Source organism: Hylobates moloch, unplaced genomic scaffold (assembly GCF_009828535.3).
Source record: "Hylobates moloch isolate HMO894 unplaced genomic scaffold, HMol_V3 SCAFFOLD_1, whole genome shotgun sequence".
In the NCBI taxonomy this organism is placed as follows: domain Eukaryota; kingdom Metazoa; phylum Chordata; class Mammalia; order Primates; family Hylobatidae; genus Hylobates; species Hylobates moloch.
The window spans coordinates 113329983-113342098 of record NW_026652276.1 but is presented as its reverse complement, the minus strand read 5'-3'; the positions used below and the strand labels follow the sequence as shown (position 1 = coordinate 113342098).

Here is a 12116-nt window from a genome sequence, read left to right as displayed (position 1 = left end):
TGTGAGAAGGCCACTATACTCCAGACCCCAGAATGACAGATCCACCATGAGCTTGCACTGTGCACCTGGAGAAGCCACAGGCACTCAATTCCAGTCCATGAAGGAGCTGCCCAAGGCCATGAGGCCTACCCCTTGCATCAGCATGCCCCACATGTGAGACATGGAGTCAAATGAGATCATCTCAGAGCTTTAAGATTTAATGACTGCCCTGTTGGAATTCAAACTTGCATGAGGCCTGTAGCTCTTTGGTTTTGGCCATTTTCTCCCATTTGAAATGGGAGAATTTATCCAAGGCCTGTACCCACATTGTATCTTGGAAGTTTCTACTTTGCTTTTGATTTATAGGCTCATAGGTAGCAGGGACTTGCCTTGTCTCAGATGAGACTTTGGAGTTAGACTTTTGGGTTAATGCTAAAATAAGTTAAGACTTTAGGGGACTCTTGAGAAAGCATGTTTGGTTTTGAAATATATAAAGGGTGTGAGATTTGGAAGGGGCCACGGGCAGAATGATACTCATGGTGTTCTCACAATAGTGAGTGAGTTCGCATGAGATTGGATGGTTTCATAAGTGGTCATTTTTCCTGCTCTTCTTCACTTGGTGAAAAAGATACATGCTTCTCCTTCACCTTCTGCCATTATTGTAAGGTTCCTGAGGGCTCCCCAGCCGTGCTGAACTGTGAGTCAAATTAACCTCTTTTCTTTATAATTTACCTAGTCTTGGGTGTGTCCTTATAGCAATGTGGGAATGGACTACTAGACACAGTAACTTAATAACAAAGGTATCTTTATTATCTTTAATTTACAAGGAAATAAACAGAGCCAGGGAGAGAAATAACTTGCTCACAATAGCAGAGCCAGTATTAAAACACAAGCAACTTTGACTCCAGAGATAATACTCTTGAATACAACAATAAAAACCGTGTCAAACAGAAAAGAAGTTACCTTTAACATTCATTCTTAAAAATTCAACAAAAATGAAAATGGATACATTTGTATTGTTATATATGTATATATGTGAATGTATATTATAAATAAGGAATACTTCATACAAGCCAGAAAAAGATAAATAATTCATGAATAAAATTGAAAAGTAGTTCAATTAATTATTATTTGCAGATGATATCTTTGTTTACTTAGAAAGACAACAAAAGCAACTGAAAGGCGATTTTAGAAATCTATTCAAGTGGGTAGGCAAAATTCTCAAGTGACCCTCAGGTTCCCACTTCAGTGCACACCTGCTGTGTAATCCTTTTCTCTTGAGTATGACAAAATGCGTGACTGTGGTGGGACATTATTCATGTAATTATGTTACTAATGTATTGGCTTCCTGTTTATCATAAGAGAGATTATCTTGATTAGACTAAACTTAATCAGAGGTGTTTTTAAGAGAAAGAGCACATCATAGAAAAACACCATGATGTGCAGAAAACAGGGTTTGAGAGCAGAGAACTTGTTTGACCATAAATTTACCAGGGCGGAGTTTTTCCCCACCCTAGTAAGCCTGAGGGTACTACAGGAGACCAGGGCATATCTCAGCTCTTATCTCAACCGCATAAGACAGACATTCCCAGAGTGGATGTTTATAGACTGCCCCCCAGGAATGCATTCCTTTCCCAGGGTTTTAATTTTAATATTCCTTGCTAGGAAAAGAATTTAGTGATATCTCTCCTACTTGCATGTCCATTTATAGGCTCTCTGCAAGAAGAAAAATATGGCTCTTTTGCCCAACCCTGCAGGCAGTCAGACCTTATGGTTGTCTTCCCTTGTTCCCTAAAAATCACTGTTATTCTGTTCTTTTTCAAGGTGCACTGATTTCATATTGTTCAAACACACATGTTTTACAATCAATTTGTACAGTTAACACAATTATCATAGTGTTCCTGAGGTGATGTACATCCGAAGCTTACGAAGATAACAGGATTAAGAGATTAAAGACAGGCATAAGAAATTATAAAAGTATTATTTAGGAATTGATAAATGTCCATATTAAAATGAAATCTTCACAATTTTTGTTCCTCTACCACGGCTCCAGCTGGTCCCTCCGTTTAGGGTCCCTGACTTCCCACAACAGGTCAGGAGTTCAATACTAGCATCGCCAACATGGTGAAACCCTGTCTCTACTAAAAATACAAAAAAATTAGCTGGGCATGGTGGTGCATGCCTGTAGTCCCAGCTATTCAGGAGGCTGAGTCAAGAGAATGACTTTAACCTTAAAGGTGAAGGTTGCAGTGAGCCAAGATCACACCATTACACTCTAGCCTGGGTGACAGAGTAAGACTCCATCTGGGGGAAAAAGAAAAGAAATATGTCAGAATGCCCTTTGTTGACAGATCCCAGACAAGAGAGTCACATCACCTAATTGTTGGGGCCAATGATATGTCACAATTATCCATGTGGGCAGGGCCCAGAAAAAAAATGATAGTCAAATCACCTAAGTGCTGAGCTCATTGATATGTCACAAGTGTCTCTGTAGGCAGGCCGCATGTAGAAGAGGAGAATCACATCACTTAGGTGCTGGGTACAGTGTAATGTCACTATCTTTCTGAGAGCAGGGCCCAGGCACATGAGTCACACCTCTTTGGTTCTTGGCCCAGGTATCTGTCACAATTTTATTTGTGAACTGGGCCGTCTAGAGAGTCAAATTACTCACATGTTGGACAAAGTTATATGTCATAATAACACTGTGGAAAGGTCCAGGGATAAGTTCCACCATCCTGCACATGTCTTCACTCCAGGTCAAAGATTCATCATTGTGCTTGTAATTTGGTCCCAGGTATATGGCACAATAAAACCTGTGGGGAGGGAGAGGCCAAAAAAGACACATCAATTGGGTGCTTGTCCAGAAATATGTCACAATCCCCCTTGTAGGCAGAACCCTGGCAGAAGAGTCGCATCACCTGGCTGCTGGGCCCAGTGACATATCAAAATCCCCCCTGTAGGCAGAGCTTAGGCAAGAAAGGAGACTCACTTCACCTAAGTAATTAGCCTAGACAGGTGTCACAGTGGCCCCCATGGGCATGGCCAAGGCAGGAGAGTGACATCACCTTGCTGCTGTGCTCAGCAATGGCTCACCATCTCTCCAGTAGGCAGGAACCAGGCAAGAGGAGAATCACATCACCTAGATGCTGGGCTAAGTGATCTGTTCCAATGCTTCCTGTAGGAAGAACTCAGTCAGGAGAGTCACATTACCTGGGTGCAGTACCCAGCTAAATGTCACAGTGCACGCTAAGCACAGAGCCAAGGCAGTAGAATGAAGTCACATCACCTACATAATGAACCCAGAAATAAGTCACAATGCTCTTTGTAGGAAGGGAGCAGGCAGGGGAGTCACAGCACCTCGGTGGATGCTGGTCATAATGAAATATAAAAATGCCCTTGAGAAGCAGAGCCCGGGAAGCAGTTTCACATTACTTAAGCACATTCACATTAGGCGGATGGTCCAGGTGTATGTCACAATTTTATCTGTGGACTGGGCCTAGGAAAGAGTCAAATCACTCAGGTTCTGGGCAAAGGTATATTTCCCAATCACACATTTGAGAATGTATAGAAATGAGTTTCACAGTTTCACACAAGCCCTGGCTTCGTGTATGAGAGGCAACCCCTCCTGTGAGTGGGGTTCAAGTAAAGGAGTTACAGTCTCAACAATGCACAAATCCATGCACAACAGCCCCAATCTCACCTGCAGATTGTGTTCCGATAGGGAACTCACAGCCTCACAGTTCTGCTGAATCATGGTTCCAGAGTCACCAAACCACCTGGAAACCAGATCCACTTATGAGAGTAACAAATCCAACTTGCCACTGTTTTTATGTGTGAGATTAAGTGCCTCATTCGTAGGTTCTGTTTATGTGTAAGAATGAAGAGCCTGTCAGCTGGGTCTGCATACAAGAGTCATAATCTCAGCTGTTAGCTAGGCCCTGTTACAAACACTCTGTATCACTCTAGGGCTTCCTATGATAGTCCTGAGTGTTGTAATGTTCTATGAACTTTATACAAGTAGGAGACCCAGGACATTACCTATGGCCTAAGCCTGGCTACACAAGTCAAAATATCTCCCACTGGCTGTGTCCAGGTAAGAGTCATCATTGTGCCTGTGAGCTGGGCCCAGGTATATGCCACAATTTCACCTGCCGGCAAGAACAAAACAGGAGAGTCACATCACCTGGGTGCTAGACCCAGTTATATGTCACAATGCCTACTGTAGGCAGGGCACAGGTAGGAAAGTCACATCATCTGAGTTCTTGGCTCAGCAGTATGTCACAATTCTTTCTGTAAGTAGGGCCCAGAGAGCAAGAAGAGTCACATTACCTAGCTGCTGAGCCTGGCAATGTCACAGTGCTCCCTGTTAGCAGGGCCCAGGAAAGAGCACAGAGTCATATCATACAGCTGATTGGCCCAGAAATTTGTCACAATCTTCACTGGTGGCAGCGCACAGGAAGAAAAGGAGAGTCACGTTACCTGGGTGATGGACCCAGCCAAATGTCACGAACTTGCCTGTAAGCAGGGTTCAGGCAGGACAGGAGAGTCACATTACCTAGGTTATGGGCCCAGAGAGATTTCACAATTTCTACTGAGACCAGGGTCCTGGAATGAGAGAAAAGTTATACCACTTCTGTGAGGTGTCCAGAGGTATGTCACAATGACCCCTTTGGGCTTGCCCACACAGGAAATGGGAGTCATATCACCTAGGTAAGAAACCCAGAGTCACGTCACAATTTTTCCTGAAGGCAGGGCCAAGGCAGGAGAGTCACATCACCTAGGTTCTTGGCCCAGCAATATGTTACAATCCTTTCTAAATGCACAAGCAGCAAAGAAGAGTCATATAACTTAGGTACTGGGCACAGAAATATGCCACAATCCTCAATGGAGGCCAAGATGAGGCAAGACAGTAGAGTCACATCACACAGGTGATAAGTCCAAAGATATGTCACAATGCACCCTGTGGTAAGGCCCAGGCTGGAGAGTTACATCACCTAGGTACTTGACCCAGGTATATGTCACATTCCCAACTGTTGGCTGGGCCCAAGCAAATTAGTAAAATAAATTAGGTGCTGTGTGAAAGTATATGCCACAATCACACCTGCGGGAAGGACCAGGAATAGATTTCACAATTCTACATATTTCCCAGCTTTAGGTCTGAGAGTCTACACTTTTCTGGTGAGTTGCCTCCAAATACACGAGACACAGTCTTAACACTGGACAGGATCCATGCATGAGAGCTCCATCTCCACCTGCAAACAGAGTCCCCATAAGGTAGGCACAGCCTCACCAGGGTGCTGAATCTTGGTCTCGGAGTCACTATTTTATCTGTTGACCAGTACGTGAGTCAAACTTTCAACTTTTCATTGCCTCTGGGTGTGAGATTCAGAATCTCAACAGTGAGCTGTGTCTATATGAGATAGTGACCATCCTTATTTTTGGCTGGGTATCCACATGGAATTCACAGTTTCCTCTATGTTTTTGGCTCTGTTATGACACTCTTTGTACCATCTGAGGTCTTCACACGGCATGCTTGAGAGTGGAATTCTGCTCTGAGAACTTTATGTTTTTATGGATCCAAGATCTTACCTGTTACCCTGAGCCCAGGCAGAAGTCAACATAATTTATCTTGTCTGGGTCCAGATATAAGAGTCATCACCATGTTTGTGAGCTGGGTCCAGAAATGAGCCACAATCTTACTTGTGGTCAGATCCATGTATGACAGTCACAATTTGAACTGTGAACTGTGTCCACAAGGCAAAGTCAGGACCTCACTAATGGGATCTCTCCCTGTGTATGGGTGGCAATTCTTACTGTCAGCTGGCTGTGCATATGAGAATTACTCAACTTTGTATTGGGCTGTGTTGACACTCTCTGTATCACCATAGGGCATTATACCGTACGCATGAGTGTTGTGATTTTTTGTGACCTTTGTACAATTAGAAACCCAGAACCATCCCCATTTTCCTAACCCTAACAATGAGACAGCCTTTCTTCTATTAGCTTGGTCCAAGTATAAGAGACAACACTGCCTGTGAGTTCATCAAGAAATGACTTCCCCTTCGACCTGTGGCCAAATCCACATATGACAGTCATGATTCCAACTGTGGTCTGCATCCATATGTGAGATTTATAACCTCACCAGTGGGCTGTGTCTAGGTTTAAGGGTGATCATCCCATTGTTGGCTGGATGTGCCTATGAGAGTCACAATCTCACCTGCTTGTTGGACTGCATTGTGACACAGCTCATAAAACTCATGGAATTTATAAAATATTTGTGTCATAATTTCTTGTGACCTTTTATAAGAAAACCCAGACCCTTACCTGTGTCCCTAAATCTAGCCAGGAGAGTAAAAAATCTGTTGTATTGGCTGGGTCTTTGTATGAAAGTCATCATCATGTCTGCTAACTGGGCCTGGGTATATGTAACAATTTCACTTCAGAGTGTGGATCAGGTAAAACAGTCATATCATCTGAATTCAGGGCCAGGGATATGTCAACATTCTCCTTGTGTGCAGTGCCGTGGCAGGAAAGCCACATCACCTGAGTGCTGGGCTTAGTGATATGTTACAACACATGCTGTGAACATAAGAGGATAGTCACATCACTTAAATGTTGGGCCCAGAAATGTCACAATTCCCACTGTAGGCATGGCCCAGGCAGGAGGGTAACATCATTTGGGTGCAGGATCCAGCGATATGTTACAATTCTTACTGGAAGCAGGACCCAGGCAGAAGGGAAGAGGAACATCACCTAGGTGATGGGTCTAAAAATATATTATGATTTCCCCTGTGGGCCACGTTCAGGCAGAAAAAGATGGTAACATAACCCAGGTGATAGACCCAGAGATATGTCCAAATTTCCCCTAAGAAAAGGGCCAAGAACAGGACAGTAATATCACCAAGGTGTGGCCCAAATATATGTCACTGTCTCGTGTGTTTTATCCAGGCAAAATAATCAAATATCATGAGCTGGGCAAAGGTATATGTCACAATCACACCTGCAGGAATGTCCAGAGATTAGATTCATAATGTCACATTGGTCCCAACACCAGGTATGGGAGTAAACACTTGTGAGTTGGGTACAAGTTTGCAAGTCAGAATCTCAGTGGTGACCTGGATTCCTGCATGAGAGCCCCAAGACCCCTGCAGACTTTTTCCTGGTAGAGTAGTAACAGCCTCACACGTGTGCTGAATATTTGAGAGTCATCATCTTTTTCTGTGGAACAGATTCACATATAAGAGTCACAGTTCCAACTTTTGACTGTCTCTAAGCATAAGATTCAGAAGCTCAGCAGTGACTGGGTTGTGTCCATATGGCAAAGTGACAATCCTGACTGTTGGCTGTGCCTATGAGAGTCACAATCCCATCTGTGTGCTGAGTCCTGTTAAGACACTCTCTGTGCCACTCAGGAACTTTATAAAATATGCATATGAGTGTTGTAATCTCTGACCCTTCTACAAGTGGAAGACCCAGTAAATTGCCTATTTCCATAAGACTATTTGGAAGAGTCAAAATATTTTCTATTGTCTTGGTCCAGGTAAGAGAGTCATCATTATGCCTGTGAGTTGGGCTTAGGTATATGTCACAATCTCACATATGGGCAGGGACCAGGCAGAAGTTCACATCACCTGAGTGCTAGGCAAGGAATATGCCAATATTTCCCATGTCAGCAGGGCCCAGGAGGAGAGTTACATCAACTGGGATCTTGACTCAGTAATATGAACAATTTCTTCTGTAGGCGGAGCCCAGGCAGGAAAAGAGAGTCACATCATGTAGGTGCTGGGCAAAGCAATATATCTCGATGTCTCAATGTCTCCTTTAATCTTGGCTTAGGCCAGGGAGCAGAGTCATGTCACCTAGTTTATGGGCTCATTAATATGTCACAATCTTCGGTGGGGCTCAGCGCAGCTGGGAGTGTAGAGTCACAGCTCCTAGGTGATGAACTGAGAGATCTGTCACAATGCTTTCTATAAGTTGGGCCTAGAAAGAAGGGGAGAGTCACATCACCAGGTGATTGACCCAGAGATATGTAACAATTTCTCCTGAAAGCAGAGCCCAGGCAGGAGTATCACATCACCTATGTAGCCCAAGTATGTGTCACAATTTCAACTATTGGCTGGGCCCAGGCAAAAAAAGTAAAAGCAGTCAGGTGCTAGGCAAAGGTAGATGTCACAATCACACTTGTAGAAAGATCCAGACATAAAATTTCTAATCTTGCAAATGTCCCAGCTGGAGGTATGGGAGTCAACGCCTCTTGTGAGTTGAGTCTATGCATGCAATTCACAATCTCAACAGTGGACAGGATCCATACATAAGAGCCTCAATTCCACCTGCACACAGTGTCTTAGTAGGGCAGAGACATCCTAAGAGGAGTGCTGAAGTTTTGTCCAAGAGCTGAGTTTGGGAGAATTGCTTGAACCTGGGAGGTGGAGGTTGCAGTGAGCAGAGATGGTGAGACTGCACTTCATCCTGGGCGACAGAGTGAATGTCACAGGTTTGAGACTGAGAACCTCAAAAATGGGCTGTACGCATGTGTTGAGGGTGAAAATCTTAATTGTTGGCTAGGTGTACCTATGGGAGTCACAATTTCACATGTGCACTGGCCTGTTCCAACATCTTTGTACCACCCAAGGTCTTTATAAAATATGCATGAGCATCCTAATAGTCTGTGACCTCTCTACATGTAGAATACTCAGGAGCATACCTGTTGTAATAAGCCTAACTACGATTAAAATCTCTCTTATTGGCTGGGTCCACGTATGACAGCTATCATCAGGCCTGTGAGCTGGGCCTAGGTATATGTCACAATCCCATCAGTGGGCAGGAACCAGGTAGGTGAGTCACGTTACCTTGGTTCTGTACCAGGGATATGTCACAATACCCCTTAAGGGCAGGGCCCAAGAGATAGAGTCATAGGCTGGGCGTGCTTGTTCACCCCTGTAATCCTGGCACTTCGGGATGCTGAGGCGGGCAGATTGCCTGAGGTCAGGAGTTCGGGACCAGCTGGCCAATATGGTAAAAACCCCTTGTCTCCTAAAAATACAAAAATTAGCTGGGAGCGGTGGTGTGCGCCTGTAATCCCAGGTACTTGGGAGGCTGAGGCAGGAGAATCACTTGAATCTGGGAGGAGGTGGTGGTGAGCCAAGATCACCCCACTGTCCCACTCCAGCTTGGGTGACAAAGTCAGACTCTGTCTCAAAACAAATAAACAAAAAAAGAGAGAAAGAAATAGAGTCATAGACCAGCTTGGGCAACACTGGGAGACCTCGTCATTAAGAAAAATTTAAAAATTAAGCTGGGCATGGAGGCGTGCTCTTGTAGTCCTAGCTATTGGGAGGCTGAGGTGGGAGGATCGCTTGAGTCTGGGAGGTTGAGGCTGTAGTGAGCTGAGATGGCACCACTGCTCTCCAGCCTGGATGACAGAGTGAGACTCTGTCTCAAGAAAAACAAAACAAAAAATAAAAAACCTTTTTCCTCCCAGTTAGGATCTGGTTTCCATCTTCCTAGTCACCCTTTCAGGTCTTTGCTTCCATGTAACCTGCTTGGGGTGGTGCTCCTCCCCCAACCTCGGTGTTCCTGTGGTACTGGGTACTGCCATTCATTCCATCCATAACAGGGGAAGGTGGAATAAGGAAACCACCTTCACCTTCATTCCCAATTGCAAGACAAATGCTTGGGAGTAGGGTGGTCTTGATTTAAGGATTTAATCTGGTAGACCCTTACAGGCAGTGACAGCAAAGCCTTAGCCAAATCATCAGAAGTGCAAAAGGTCTACTCTGGAGATGGGGAAAATGGAATCCCTGTACATAAGAAAAAGGAGACACAGGGCTGGCTTGTGAGAAACAAGAACGAGGTAAGCCACTGAGAGATGGGACATTGGAAAAGACAGAAGAAAGAGAGTCAAGAAGGATGAAGGAGCTCTGAGAAGTGAGATGCTCAGTGCTACTGGGAAGACGATAGAGGGGTGGCTCAAACCCTCATTAGAATCATCTGCTGCTCCCACCAACATCACAGCGACTGGGTGTTTGTTCCAAGAATAGAACAGGGCTGAGTTCCAGATCCGGGCTGTCGTGGGACCTAACAGGGACCCTTCGTGGGGACAGCAAGAAGGTTCACTGACTGATCAAATTCAGAGGAAGGAGGAACCTGACCTTCAAAATCACTATGACCATCAGAATGACTTAGGAGATCAAAGAAATACTGGAGTGGGTGTGAGACCTTTAACAAATGTGTACACTCAAGCAGTGCAGAGACAAACCTCCCAGTGGGTAATCAGAATTCAGACCCCACCTCTAGAGAGCTTTCTCTGGCCAGCAGCAGAGGAGGAAGTCAGAGATTCAAAGTAGGCTGGAGATGCGATGCACTTTTGCTGACTTTGAAGATGGAGGGGGCAAATTGAGTAAAATGTGGGGGGACATCTACTTACAAAGAGTGGGTCCTAGCTAGCAGCGAGCAAGGGAACAAGGATCCCAGTCCTACAACCATGAGGAATTGGAAACTGGCAACAACCAGAATGGGTTTAGAAATGGGTTCTTCCCAGCACCTCTAGATGAGAGCCCAGACTGTTCGATACTCTGACTTTAGCGTTTTGAAAACCAAAGCAGAGAGCCCAACGGAGTCTTCTGGACCCTGAACCATAAGTTCTACAGAACTATGAGGTAGTAAATGGGTGTGTTCTAAGCCACTACATTTGTGGGGACTTGTTATGGAGCAATAGAAGACTAATATACCTCTCATGTCCTGCCTGGTGGTGACCTCAGCAGCACTTTCTAAGTCTAGGGGATTCATGTAATATACTTTTTTTTTTTCGAGACAGAGTCTCGCTCTGTCACCCAGGCTGGAGTGCTATGGCACAATCTCAGCTCACTGAAACCTCTACCTCCAGGGTTCAAGCGATTCTTGTGCCTCAGCCTCTTGAGTAGCTGGGACTACAGGCATGTGCCACCAGGCCTGGCTAATTTTTGTATTTTTTCTAGAGACAGGGTTTCGCCATGTTGGCCAGGCTGGTCTTGAACTCCTGACCTCAGGTGATTCAACTGCTTCAGCCTCCCAAAGTGCTGGGATTACAGGTGTAAGCCACTGAGCCCAGCCATATCAACTTTTTAAATTATAATTTAATAAAATGAGAAATCAATAGCCAAAGAAAAATTTAAAAAGTCACAAATATGTGGATAGTAAACATGTTCCTGCTTCCTTCCTTCCTTCCTTCCTTCCTTCCTTCCTTCCTTCCTTCCTTCCTTCCTTCCTTCCTCCCTCCCTCCCTCCCTTCCTTCCTTTCCCTCTGTGGCCCGGGCTGCAATCTCCTCGTCTGGCTGCTGCCCCGTGCCGCGGACTGCCTGGGACTGCCGGCGCGGGCCACCGCTGCCTCTTTATTCTCCCTTGGCTGCCGGCGCGCGTTCGCCATCTTGGCCACGCAGGTCGCCAGCTCCTGACCCCTAACGCTCTGCCCGCCTCGGCCTCCCAAGATGCTGGGACTGCAGACGGAGTCTCGCTCACCCGGTGCTCGGTGTTGCCCGGGCTGGAGTGCAGTGGCAGGGTCTGGGCTCGCAGCAGCCTCCGCCTCCCAGCCGCCTGCCTTGGCCGACCAGGATGCCGGGAATGCAGCCCCTGCCCGGCCGCCGCCCTGTCTGGGAGGTAGGGAGCCTCTCTGCCCGGCCGCCCCTCTACCCGGCCTCCCCATCTGGGAAGTGAGGAGCGCCTCTGCCCGGCCACCCATCGTCTGGGAGGTGAGGAGCGCCTCTGCCCAGCCACCCATCATCTGGGAGGTGAGGAGCACCTCTGCCCGGCCACCCATCGACTGGGAAGTGAGGAGCGCCTCCGCCTGGCCGCCCCGTCTGGGAAGAAGTGAGGAGCGTCTCTGCCCGGCCGCCCCATCTGGGAAGTGAGGAGCGCCTGTGCCCGGCCGCCCCGTCCGGGAAGAAGTGAGGAGCGCCTCTGCCCTACCACCCAGTCCGGGAAGAAGTGAGGAGCCCCTCTGCCCGGCCGCCCCGTCTGGGATGACAGGAGCGCCTCAGCCCGGCCGCCCCATCTGGGAAGTGAGGAGCGCCTCTGCCCGGCCACCCATCACCTGGGAAGTGAGGAGCGCCTCTGCCCGGCCACCCCGGCTGGGAAGTGAGGAGCGCCTCTGCCCGGCC

The 12116-nt window shown here is 46.6% G+C and overlaps 1 protein-coding gene and 1 long non-coding RNA gene across 2 annotated transcripts in view; one reads left to right on the top strand and one right to left on the bottom strand.

Annotated features, from left to right (window-relative positions):
• Positions 1 to 2766: 2766 nt before the first annotated feature.
• Positions 2767 to 3750, bottom strand: LOC131384320 (uncharacterized). Its single transcript, XR_009215045.1, has 3 exons — positions 3680 to 3750; positions 3045 to 3154; positions 2767 to 2792 (listed from the first exon to the last, which is right to left on the bottom strand). It is a non-coding gene; the product is annotated as an uncharacterized LOC131384320 (long non-coding RNA).
• A 1226-nt stretch (positions 3751 to 4976) lies between these two features.
• The window catches only part of LOC116812189 (zinc finger protein 679), a 45091-nt gene continuing 37951 nt past the window's right edge, over positions 4977 to 12116 (top strand). Inside the window, exon 1 of the mRNA XM_032757921.2 lies at positions 4977 to 5157. The gene's annotated coding sequence lies outside the window, so the exon portion shown is untranslated. The remainder of the gene's footprint in view (positions 5158 to 12116) is intronic.